The sequence below is a fragment of the Manacus candei genome, unplaced genomic scaffold (genome assembly GCF_025592945.1).
Source record: "Manacus candei isolate 608988 ecotype Guabito, Panama unplaced genomic scaffold, ASM2559294v1 h1tg000061l, whole genome shotgun sequence".
Lineage (NCBI taxonomy): Eukaryota > Metazoa > Chordata > Aves > Passeriformes > Pipridae > Manacus > Manacus candei.
This window is the reverse complement of record NW_026138109.1, coordinates 1,692,703-1,705,954: the sequence shown is the minus strand read 5'-3', so window position 1 is coordinate 1,705,954 and position 13,252 is coordinate 1,692,703.

Genomic DNA, 13,252 nt, shown 5'->3' with positions numbered 1-13,252 from the left:
GGTCATCTACTGTCACCACCTGCATCTCCTAGAACGCTTCCATCAGCTGTTCAAGCTAATTAAAACAGAAATCATCCTTCATTTTCTACAACCTTTACCATGTTTATATCAGTATTTCTTAAAGTTGTTACTTTTTTGTCCTATTCAGAGACTAAGAAACTGATTTCCTGCACACTATCTGTTAGTTTATTGGTGAACTGATTAGAATTTTTTTACTATTTCTTTTCCACTAAAGCAAAATGGAATGTAACAGTTTGTTATAAGCCAGAAATAAACTCAATATGCAAAAATGTGCAAAGGATGATGTGTGACCAGAAAAACATTCACTCTAAGTTTGACTTTTTTTGCCAATCTTTCCTAAAGACAGGAAGAGTTGAAGGGAAATGAATTAAATACTAAATACAAAGACATAAAGGACATATACTTATCAGTATATGTCATTCAAAAATTGTTGCTGAGTTTTTCAGAAGATTTCAAATTGAGCAGCATTTTTCAGTACCATGAGAGCGAAATGGAGTAAACTGTGTTGCTTCTGTTAGCAAAGACCACAGTATTTTCTGTACATAAAAAGTAAGAATTGCACTTTAAAAATGCATTTTATTCCAGCATCCAGATTGTGACCCAAAAGATGTGTGTTCCTTGGATGTGACATTTCCTGAGCAGTCACAGAAGACTCATGTGTGTGTGAAACTGTCAGAGAGGTTACCATACCACTCCCAGGCAAAGCAGGGCACTACTGAGGTGTCACTGGAACTGGCACAGTCCTCAGCTCTTCCTTAGGGACATTCTCCTCAAAAACTTACACTGGAGATCATGTGTGGCATACCAACAGATCTAGATATCAGGGTCAGTCTCAAAGAAAGTTTCAATTCAGCTTTTAAGGTACACACAGAGTACAGTGCCAAATACACATGAGAAGTTATGTGCAGAGTAGTGTAACTATGGAAACCCCTGGCAATAAGTGGAGGACAGAGGGTGAGAAAGTCTGTCATGGACTTAAAATCATGTGCTTGTGCCTATGAAGAAGCTATAGCCTTGATCAGAGGCATAGTGTTTCTCTCTGTATGCGGGATCAGGTCTTACACTATGAACACTTACTCCATCATGGAAACCATCTTCATCTGTGTTTAGAAACCTGATTTCAGAAGCAGTAAGAAAGACTCAGAGGGTCAAATTCATACCTGATGTAACACCTTGGCAGAAAACCAAGGATAAATTTGGCCCATGTGTACAAATAGAAGTAACTAAAAATGTACAAGTGTTACAGAGCGAGATAAAGCAGCAAGTCAAGGGAGACCAGAGGGCATCAGCTGAGAGAGGTAGTCAATACATGTGGGAGGCTGGAAAAATAAGCAATGTCGACAGAAAGTCAAAAGCAGGGGGAAGAAAGCTATCACTAAGTAGTAAAATAAAAACTTTCTCTTTCTCTCTGCAACTGTCAATGAATTTTGCCTTTCAGAAATTATTTAAATGCTCAGGGTTATGCCGTGCACTTGTCTGCATTAATATGCAACAGCAGAAGGGATCAGGAATATTTCAGGGCTTTTTTAAGGCTTTAATATGAAGCTTTAACATCCCATTTTAATGGAAGAAACATGGTTTGCAGTTCTGATAACACCCCACCACCATGGCCTACAAAGCAGGCGTTGTTAAATGGTGTGGACAGTAAGGGCAATGCTGGAGGTATCCTGTGTTGCCCCCAAAAGTAATGGGCAAATAGAAAATCAAGACTCTCATGTCAGTAATTTCTAGTATATGCAAGATGCTTTTCATGAATGAATAGATACATAGGCAGATCCCAACCATGGTACACATAAGACCTTGCAAATCTAGATGTGCAAACAATTGGAATGTTCAATGGTCAGGGAAGATTCGAACTTATTTCAAGTCAATATTGTTCTCTTTATTTCGTCACATTGAGAGTGTGGTCTAAAGTGTAATTTTGGAAGTGGAGAGGGCAACTAACAAAGAAAGAGTCATTATGTAAAATGAATATCTGGATTCACTCTTGTCCAATATTCTGTGTAGACATTTATTCACACAAAATTAGGAAAATGTAAATATTGACAAGTCATTGACCATGAGAGTTTACACATCCCCAACTCAGAGGCTACTATGCCTCCTTATAAAGTATTTGAGAACATATAAAAAGACAATCTTTGTTACTTTACGTAATGGAAAGGTCCAAATGCATCCAGATCTTATGTATTTTACCAGGCATTTTCAATACACATGTTAGGTAATCTTCCAATCATTAACTGAATTTTATTTTGACAATTTAAATGTATGATCTAAACAGCTGCACCTTTTGAATACATTCTCTGTTCTTCTTAAAATATCTGACCAGTGTGTTTTCTCAGATATGAACTAAAATGTTTTATAGCTTGTTGGTATTCTTTTTAACAGTGTATTAGCAAAAAAACTTCTGTGTGTAAAATGGAACATCTAAGTCTGCATTTTAGTTGGCTTTTGAGAAGTTGTAGTAATAGCTGTTAGTGCTATGATAGCATTAATGCATCCTCCTTTCTAGAGTTCTTTGTCTAAACTATAGTATGGTTTCATGTTCCCCCATGCAACCCAAACTCTTGGTCCTTTGATTTCCCCAACTAGAGGGCCAATTCAAATGCATTGAAGTCTCTTATTTCCTTGTTTATTCAGGTCTTCTTCCAGCAGGTTGAGCCTGATTAGTTATAGTGTTACACATTAGGCAAAAAAGATAAATGTGTCTTGAATTTGGCAGTCTTTTGGGTATTCATCAGTTTGACTGGCTTCAGAATTAGACACTGAAGGTTCATTTCAGCCTGTCTTTAAAGGTAAGAGTTTGTGGTGACTCCTAGTGTTTTTAATTATTTGTCCTTATCTTAAATTTTGACATTAAAAGGTTCTCAAGTCCAACATGATAGTCTAAGCAGTGAAAATTCATGGTCTTTGTAAAAGAAAATGTTAAACTGTCCTTATTTTCTTTTTTTTGTCAATAACTATAAGGATTAAAGCTACTATATCCATGTTCACACCACTCAGATCCTTCTGAATGTACTTATTTGTACCTCCTTATCCATGCTTGGAGTTCACATCTGAGCTCATTTTTTTTAATAACTACTAACTCAGAAGAATACAAATTATTTTCATTATTCTGTCCACCACAGCTCATCACCTTAAACTAAGCTATCCTGAGGTATTTTCAATAAAATATAAAATTTATCAGAAGATCCAATTTAGACTACTTGAACAGCAGAAGGAGCCCCAAGTTTATGTCTTGAAGACCTACTAAAGATGTATATGAAACACAAAATTACATTCACTGCTAAATTAATTATGTTCTACTGGAGACAATCCCAGTGTGGCTTTGCCATTGACTTGATCAGGAACAAAACCAGATTCAATATACATACATGGTGGTCATCTTTCTATTGGTGTTTTAAGTTTTTTTACCCCAATGCCTAAGAACTTGTTAATCTAACAAAAACCGTCTTGTAGAATGCTTTGGTTTTCCTTTGGGAGAAACAAGTGTGTTAAAAGAAGGATTTGTTACATCAGCAATGAGTAGTTTGTCATATATTTGGTGCAGGAGGCAAGAGAGAGCTTGGAAATATTTGTATTGGCAGAAGAGATGCTGTATTTACTATAGGACACAGTAATCTGGAGTACATTATTTTGCACTTTTCAAAGACTTAAGATTCACTTTAACTTCAAAATGCAGCAGCATCTATAACCCAGGAAAACAATGGAAAGAAAGCAAGGCTTTTTATCTGATGGGTATATTTCATTAACATCAGTTCTAGTAAACTCAGCAGATAAAATTCACATTCTTGATTTTTTACTTTAAAAAAAAGGAATTGTTTCCAAAAAAATTCTTCCTCTGTAGCTGTTGTCTTTATAGTGTTATATGACCTCAAGAATAAGTCCTTCCTTTTCCTGTCTTTTTAATAGTCATTTCATTTACCAGAAAAGGAAAGCTCTTCATTTGTTTATGTTTTATAATTATACTCTTAATTCATTTAAAATCCCTTTTGAAATGTTGAACATTAGAAAGGCAGCACAGATGCTGATTCTGTTTGCAATGGCCTAAAAAAGTGCAAGTTTTAATCTGATGTCTAGGTTGCATTAAAAAAATTGGATTGAAAAGGATTAGATTAGATTAGACCTTCTGGATTTAAAAATGTTAAAACCCCATTTATGCTTTAACATAATCTCCTTCCACTCTTTGGAGCCATCAAGCTGAGCTCTGTCTCTTGCAAGTATTTATTATTATTATTGTTATTTTTATTATTATTAAATTTTCTTCTTTTTTATTTTAACATCCTAGTTTCATATTTGTAATAGCAAGAAATCCTCTGAGACAGATCTAAAAGTTCTTTCTGACCCAATGAATGGAAGGGCAGGCACTTAAACCCCTGGCTTTTATGATGATTTTATGTATTTGTGCACAGTCACAAATGTAAATATTAATAGCTAGTTTTTAAAAGCCAAATAAGAATGAGTGCTTTTAAGAACTTTAGAGGTTTGTGAGAGAGTGGTGATGTTTTACAGTACAACAACTTATTTACAGTGCATTATTATGAAGAAATGCACAGTTTAAAAAGCAATCATGCACTTTAGTAAATCTGAAGTACCTATTATCTACAGCATCTGTAAAAAAATTTAAAAAAAAAAACCAAAACAAAAAACAAAAAACAAGCTATAATATTTGCAAGCCGCTCTCTGGTACTTCAGAATTCAGGTTGACTTTTATTTCTCATAGAAATAAAACCGACATTACTTGGGGGTTATGGGAAGGCAACTCTCAGAAGCAAAATGGAGGAGTAATAATATCTTTACTAGTATCAATGCAACCTTTTCAGTGATTATGATGATGAATTGCTGAATTTCTGAACATTCCACACAATGGATGGGACTATCTATTTTTCCAGTATCACTTACTCTGTGTTGATAATATTTCAGGCAAATCAAAGACATTTACAAATATTAGCTAATACTACCTGATATGTGCGAGAGATTATAGAATGCTAGCTTCTATGTGACTATATAAAATCACTGACTCCATTTCTGTTCAACCATGGTGGATCATCCCTTCCTTTTTACCCATGGAGCTCTGTTAAGTCATGTGATATGTCATACCACCAGATGTCCCTAATTGTCTGCCACTAGACACAGGCTCTGATGAACATCTAGAAGATCTATTGATACCTTAAGGTCCTTTCAGTTTTTTGATTTTTCTAATTTTTATAAGTTTCGTAAGTAGTTATATTGTAGAAGTAGATTTAGAAGCAGCAGCACTTATCCCCTTACCCTTAGCACAGAAACTACACACATTCTCGAACCCCTATTACCCCTTTCCATGCTCCCCATATCAATTTTACCCCTGGATTCAATTAGAATATGTTTAGTCTCTTAGATAGGCCAGTTCTGCTTGAAGAATGCTTGTATCTTGACCCAAACAGCAGAAGATGGTCAGGAACTAGGCCACCCTGTACCCCTTATACTCTGAAGAAGATGATGGTTGATGGAGAGTCTAGAAAAACCCCAAGCCCCAATTCCCAGGGGGCGAGATGGGGGTGGATCAGGGCAAAAGCCACAGGGTGGGAAAACTTCAAATTAGACAGACACTATTATAAATTGTAACACCTGAGACACGGGGAAGGGGGGGGGGTGGTACGCGCACGTCTTGTTACTTAATTAAATCCTTTTCTTATCTCATCACCAATTAAATTGCTTTAGAGTTTTTTTCCTCCACTCCTTTAGGCAACATATTATGGTGATTTGGTATGACCTAGCAGCACAAGTAACTACCTAGAGTTATCAGAACAGTGGCACTTGCTGAGCTGGGCCAGAGGTTTCTTGGTTAATTCAGGATATCTGGGAGGTCCTACCAAGGAGCTACATTTGCTCTAACTGATGAACCCCACTGACTGATGAAGCTGGTTCAGGATAGTAAAAGTGAACTATCCAAACCAGTGTGAGTTGCTGTTGTGATACTGTCATAAAATTAACAAATAATCTGATCAATAATGGCAGTTCTCAATGTAGACAATATAGTTTCATCCAATAACTAAAACTATATTTATTGCATCTGTATTAGAGAGTAAGGGTAATTAGATAAAATGTGCTATTTTAAGGGGGAGTATCGAGCCTACAGTGCCTTGCTTTCTGTAGGGGGAGATATCCACACATTTTGCAAGATGAATTGCCTCTAATTTCAAGCTGATGGAAGATGTCTTAGGTCCATTTTGATTGTTCTTGACTGGAGCAATATCAGTACTGATTTTTATCAGTTTAAATTGTAGTCTCCTAAAAATATATATATATTTTTATCAGCCATGACAATGTTCTATGAAACTACTCCAACCGTTTTTATATTTCAATTAAATTCCAAATTGATATCAAATTCAAAATACTGACACTGCAGTTGGAATATATAGCTTAAAAAACTCCAGAGACTGCATGTTAATAGCATGACATTGCTTTTTGGTGGTTCTGATCTAACCAGATTTCTTTTTATTTTCAGAACTGAAATTGCAATGTTCCTACTTTGTCATTTTTTCTAATCAAATTTCATCTTATCTAACGGGGCAGGGTCTATTTCACTGGTAGAAATACCAGAATGGTATACCACATTCTTCCAGGATTCTGGGTGTCTAAGCTTTTAGCATTAACCAATGCTGAAAATAGCTGTCAAAAGATATAGTAAGAAATACCAACCTTGGGCACTAGCCCAAACTTGTTTCAGTAAATTTCAGCAATTTAATTGCTAATAGAAAAAATTGCTAAGGTTTCAAACTGGGCACATGCAGTGTGGAAGATGTGATTAATATTATAATTGTACTACACTAGTTAATATTTTTGAAAGTCATTTAGGTAATTACGCCTCATGGTATTTTGAATGTGAAAAATATTTTCTACATAATCTTTTTTTTTTGTCTCATATTCTGTGGTTTGTGATTAATTGTACAATCTTCACTATCAAATATTTTAAAAGTATCCTGAACTATTGACTGCCTATGTGTTGACTAAGTAATGGGAGACAAGTAGTACAAATAATTTTATGGCATACCAGAAAAAAAACCTGTAATTCCACTTTCTGTGAAATACTATAGCTTTTGTTAACTCAGTATTAAATCCTAAACTGATATGATTATTTGACTGGATCGCCTAAATCTATTAAATAGATAGAAAGGCAATATACCAATATATACTCATATCAGTATGAAGCACTGTCATTCTGATTTGTAACAAAAAAACTGTTTTCAAAAAAATAATTTGAAAAATTTTTGTATGATTTCTGCAGCTCAAGTCAATTAATGTACACCATAACCTTATATTTAGTATTACTGTAAGACTTTATGGAACACCTTTATTTGTATTTGAGGCTGTGCCCTAAAGCAAACTGTCAGAGACTCTGAACAACTCTTTATTTTTACTCATCCTTACAGCAAAGCGGCTAGCTGGTGGAAAACTGCAAAGTTCAGCAGGTTAAAAGGATGAGAAGGTCTTTTCAACAAAGGAAAACCTACAACAAGACGGAAAGAAAGACTTGCAGGGGTTTTAGGAAATGACACTATCTGAAGGAGTTGTGTGTCAGGTCTGAAAAAGCCACATGAACAACTTTCCTTCCGGGCTCTGTTGACTCGTTCATGAAATCGTAACCTTGGTCACAGAAGTGGGGAAAGCCTCTTTGACTTCTCTTTGTAAGTAGGTCAGTCTAGAACAGAAAGTGACACTTAACCTAAGGAAACATTTTCATTTTCCATCTCTGTGGACTCTTTAGGCTGACGAGGCATGGTGAACAAATCTACCGCCATCTCTCTGCTGTAACAAGCCCAACTCCTTCCCTCGTGCTTCCACCAGTTACCCTAAGTTCATCCAACTCATACACAGACCCAGTTCCATGGGGAGACTGGGACCACAATTGAGAAGCAGCATGTAGGTGAGCACAACTTCCACCTTGTGATGGAGAGCCACAGAATCAGCTGACCCAACAATGAACACAAAGCCTTTGTCTCACAACCCTACTCAGCTGAAATATTGGAATAACATAGAAAAAAGAACAAATTTCAGTGAAAGAATTGGTATCTGGAAAAAAAATCTAGAAATATTCACAAGCTGTATAGTCTACCAAGGAATCATTCTCCCTAGCATGAGCAACCTTACACGCAATAGAGAAGCATATTTGTCAATTGCAAGTCCAGTGGAAGTGAACAAGAGAAAGAAGGAAAAATAAAAGTTTTTCTGATTTTGTTCCACAAAAGTAGATAAAACAAAATATTTTGTATTTTTTTCAGTGATGTTTCCTGGTTTTAATGCTATTAATATTTGTTTGCTTTTTAATCTTGAATCTTAAATGAGACATCAAGTTGTATGGAGAATTTAGAAACCAGAGCCCTCTGATTCTTCAGCAAAAATCCAGTTTCTTCAACATATGACAGATATATTAGATTGTCTTTCCATTTCAGCTTCTTGAGGTATATAAAGAGCTATTATTAGAGAAATCAATAGAGGAAGAAGTATCTTCAGTCAGGGCTGATCACCATGACAGATCTCTGGAATGTAGTAAGATTTTGGGGAGAACTCTTGAATCCCTAGAGTGCTCAAGGGAGTTATTGACATATCACGTCTTTGTAATTTACACTTTTACTTAGCTACCAATTGGTTTTTTTCTTCACTCACATTATTTCTATTAAATAGAATTCCCAGTTCCAATTCAACATGAGATTTTTTCCATGAGGAAATGGCAGTGAAGTAAGGTGTGAATCTTAGCAGTCTTTCTTAAACCTTTGGAAAGGACAGTCCACAGTATCATCATGCAATCAGTTTATTTTAAGTGGTCTAATAAAGAAGAACACCACTAAACTAAAAAATATAAACTCAGAGGACATAAACAGACACCGTGTTTTTCTTTTCACAACAAATTATACTTGTATGAGCAATTTCCTTTTCATTGTCTACTTTCCAAAAGAACCTTCTTTGCCTGTATTATCTATACAGTTATTTACAACTAGATGTGTTTTTATTGTTCTCCTGTCTTTTATGTATATGTATTTATAGATATAGTTGTATGTGTATTTAAATATTCTGCTGAATTTTCTTTACCATATACCATTGTGATCAGTTGATATGTAATATTGTCTGAGACAGATCCCATGCTTTGGACTTAAGTGTGTTAAATTAAAATACAATAAATCAAAAATACATTAATCATTTTAAAAATATTGTAAAGGAGAGCATAGACAAAGACATCTTATATGTGTCGTGTGACTCATTCTTTGACAATAATTCTTTTGTGAAAAGAATTAATGTACTGGAGAATCAGTAGGTTTTCAGACATACTACATCAATGTGCTTCTTTTTTTGATCCATATTTTCATTATTAACATATTATGTCAACAGTGACCTCTGTGTATCTGAGGTTTTCTAATTTATTTGATCACTGTGACTTTCTTGACTTTGTGGGGAATCGTAGGTAGCAGGACAGAGTAAGAACCAAAATTAAGACTAATGTATTGCAATTAAGATTACTCAACTAAATCACTTGGGTGCTGGATTTAATTGCATTGCTTCTTGTTTGCAAAGATTCTTTCATTTGTTTTCTGTTGTGCTAATAAACCTGACTGAATTTCTAATTTCCATTTCATTCTAGTTGTACAATCAACTACTTTTAGTTTTTTTATGTTTTTTCAAGTGACTGTTATTGATTTGTCAAAAGTCATAAAAACCAGAGGTAGTTTGCTAAGGAAACTTCTTGAAATCATTGTTCTTTAATAATTGCACTGAAATGGAACCACAATTACCATGAAATTGCGTTGTTTGTAATTTAACAATATTGCATTTATAGAGCAAACAAGCATTCACTTTAAGTGGAACTAATACAACACCCTTGAGGAGAGTTTTACAGGTAAGTCCAGCCCAATTTAGATGTGTAGATCAACCTTCTCATTTCAGTATATCCTGGGAATATATTCTGCACCGTACCCCCTCTGAATAATAGTCACAGGGTTCACACCATTTTGCATTTTGGCAGAAGCAAACCATGGCACAAGACCCTTATATTTTACACTTTCAGCCCCTAGTCTGACTGCACCATGTGCATCTTGCAGCTGAGGAGTGTGTTAGAGAATCATAGAATTGTAGAATTGTTTGAGTTGGAACAGACCTTTAAAAGGTCATCTAGTCCAAACTCCCTTCATCTAGGCTGATCTTCAACTACAAGTTCACATGCCACACACAGCAACCAAGACAGGTACTGGCTTTAACCTATAGCACACCACTGAAGCCATCGGTTGCTGATGAAGATATCTTGTCTCCTGCTGCAGTGCAGCTAAAATGCATGCTGCTGGGCTGGCCCATGCTGAGAGCTGCATCTGCCTCTATTTATAGTCATTTGACATGTAAGGTTTGGTAGGATAAAATATAGTTACAGAGTTGATAAAACTATGGTTGATCAAAACCACAAAATGTAGTCTCATTCAAGGGAACTGTTTATTCACAGAGAAGGGGATGCTGTATGGGTTACTAGCACTCTGACACAAAAGGAGGTGTTTCCAACTCAATAGTATAAAAATAACCTTTATTGGTTGTTGTTAGACTCACATCTGGTACAAGAAATTATCCATCATCCTGTATGACTACTTTTAGTTAGTACAGTCAATAAGGATTAAACCCTTCAGTTTACTGTTTCACCAAGTCTGTGGTGAATATTTGTCCAATCTTGCCTAAAGTGATTAAGAGGATAGAAAGCTCAGTATCTCTGCTCTCACTGGCCAAGCAAAGATGCTTTGAGTTGTTCTACCAAAAAGGCACAAGGATAACCGTCTGTCACAACAGTAGAAGAAGGGCTGAATCTTTGTCTTAGCAACAATTTAGTCCCTGGTGGGTTGTTGCAATAGTTCAGGCATTTACTGCGTCCTATCAAAACCATTTGCAAGATGATAGTCTCTTGCTATTCAAGAAATAGATGCTAAAATGTCCCTGGTTGCAAGCTCTGAGCTGAAATAACTATACACTGTACAAAAGTTCTGACAGATAATTTTGTCATGCATTTTTGGTGTGATTTTTACATTGATTTTTCTGCTACATCAGAACTTTGACATTTGCTGTAGTGCATTGCTTGTTTTGTGGGCATTTTATTATTTTTCTTTCCTTAAGCTTACCCTTCCAAATCTCCCAAAAGTCTGAAATCAGTGAAACTTTCCACTGGATAGAGCTATTTATGAAATAATAAACCATTTCACTTCATGCCCTTCTGCACTTGCATTAGTTTTTATTTCACAAACTCTAAAAAGAGATCAGTAAATTGAAACACCAGTACTGTAAACCTGCCTATCATTTTGCATTTTGCAAAGATTTAGACAGGAGGAAATAAAGTCACTTCTTAACTCAAGTTGAACTAATTAGCTTCTTCTGCTAATTCCAATCTGATTTGTGAGTCATGAACAACTCACTTATTAGGTCTAGTCTGTCCATGCATAAGACAAGGGCTGCCATGGTTCTAACTGCAAGAGTACTAATGGTGTTTCCAGAACACCACACTCCCATAAGCAAGACCCCTTGCCTTCATTCTCTAGTAATGGAACTTTAAATGAAACATAAACAACAGCTGGACATAAAATGAAGGATAAAGATAGATGTGAATGTAGAAAGAAGTGAGAGACAAAATGGGGAAAGAAAGAGTTGGAAAAAAACTGGATTGCACTGGATTGCACTCCAGTCGCACTTCTGAGAGGAGGGAAATGCATTCTGGCTTATACAGAGTCCCTTGATGTACACACTTTATGGAAGCACTTCCTTAAAATCTCCAAGTTGCCACCTCATTCTTAAAACAAATACAGTCTGAAGGTGTCAGAATTTTGAGTACAGAGCTACAACTTTCCTTGGGAGGTTTCAGTCTTTATTGAATGTGTCTGTGATTAGCAGAATTAAATACCTAAAGTCCTGGCAAGATAATAAGATGAACGATCCTTTGTGCTCTTGCAGGCCTTCATCGGAGACATATGCTCAGAATACAGAGTATAGTGTAAAAATTTAGTTTAACCATGGCTGTAGCAGTGCCTAGCATGAGTCAGGGGCTTAATTGCTCACCTTGGGAATCAGCAGGTTCAGTTTCTTTTTCAGTGTGAGAGTTCAAAACCACAGAAGTAAATGCTGATTGCCAGGAAATTGGCTTTTGATTCAAACATTGACAACTGTCTCAACACCATAGTGAAAAATAGAAATTAGACAAGTAGAACTGAACAAATATCTTGGATGGTCCAGTTAGAAGGACTCTAGTCCTTAAAATATATTTGCTATCATTTTGCATGCACTTTTTTCAAGTATATGGACACTGTCTTGAGTAGAAAAATTATTAAGATTATGCAGGAAATAAGATTTAAATAAGATCAAAATAAAAAGAAGTGGCTTATAAAAAAAGTCAGAAAATAATTCATTAAATTTGTATCCTTTCTTCATCAGCTTCTGATTAAACTTTTAACATCTGTCTTTATCTTTTGTTTCCCCAAAGCATTTATTATTACTTTAACAGACACCTATAGTCTTGTGTAAATGTAATATACAATTTCTTCATACAAGATTAGTAAAGTAATTTTTTTTTAAAAAAACTCTGACAGGATTTAAATATTTATACACAGAATGATACACTGCAGTATGATTTGTGTAAATTGCTGAAATTTTCCTTATTTTCCAAACATTCTTCAGTGAGTCTGTGAAAAACACAGGTTACAGAGTTATCACTACCAGTCCGGATGAGCTTAGTTGAAATACACTGACATAATGGAACAGAACCTTTTCCACCAAAAATATCAGTTTTCTACTGACTCCAAAATGAGTGAAGACGAGACTCTTTGATACTGGTTTTTTGTTATCTCTGTACAAAAATTGTTCTCATTCAAAATATTTTCCAGGTCACTTAGCTTCCCCTTAGGTCCTTTCATCTGCTACTCTGATCATATTTAATTTGAAGTTATGCTAAAGTGGAAAAACTGAGAAAACATTGTATTGAAAGCTGCAAGGTAAGCTGTTTAGGCAGGGACATGAGGATATAAAGCAGAAAACTTATAGTTTTCTAAATAAATCTTAATTCATGGAAAATCAGACACAAAAAATAGCTCTGAGCAACTATCTCTCCCTGATGAGATGTACTGGATGACCTAGTATATAGTTCTTTTTTATTCAGTCCTAGATTCTCCATATGAATTAAACATCTATAGATTTTAGAAAAAGAAGTCAATAATTTTGCATTTATTTGTTTTTTAATCAATTT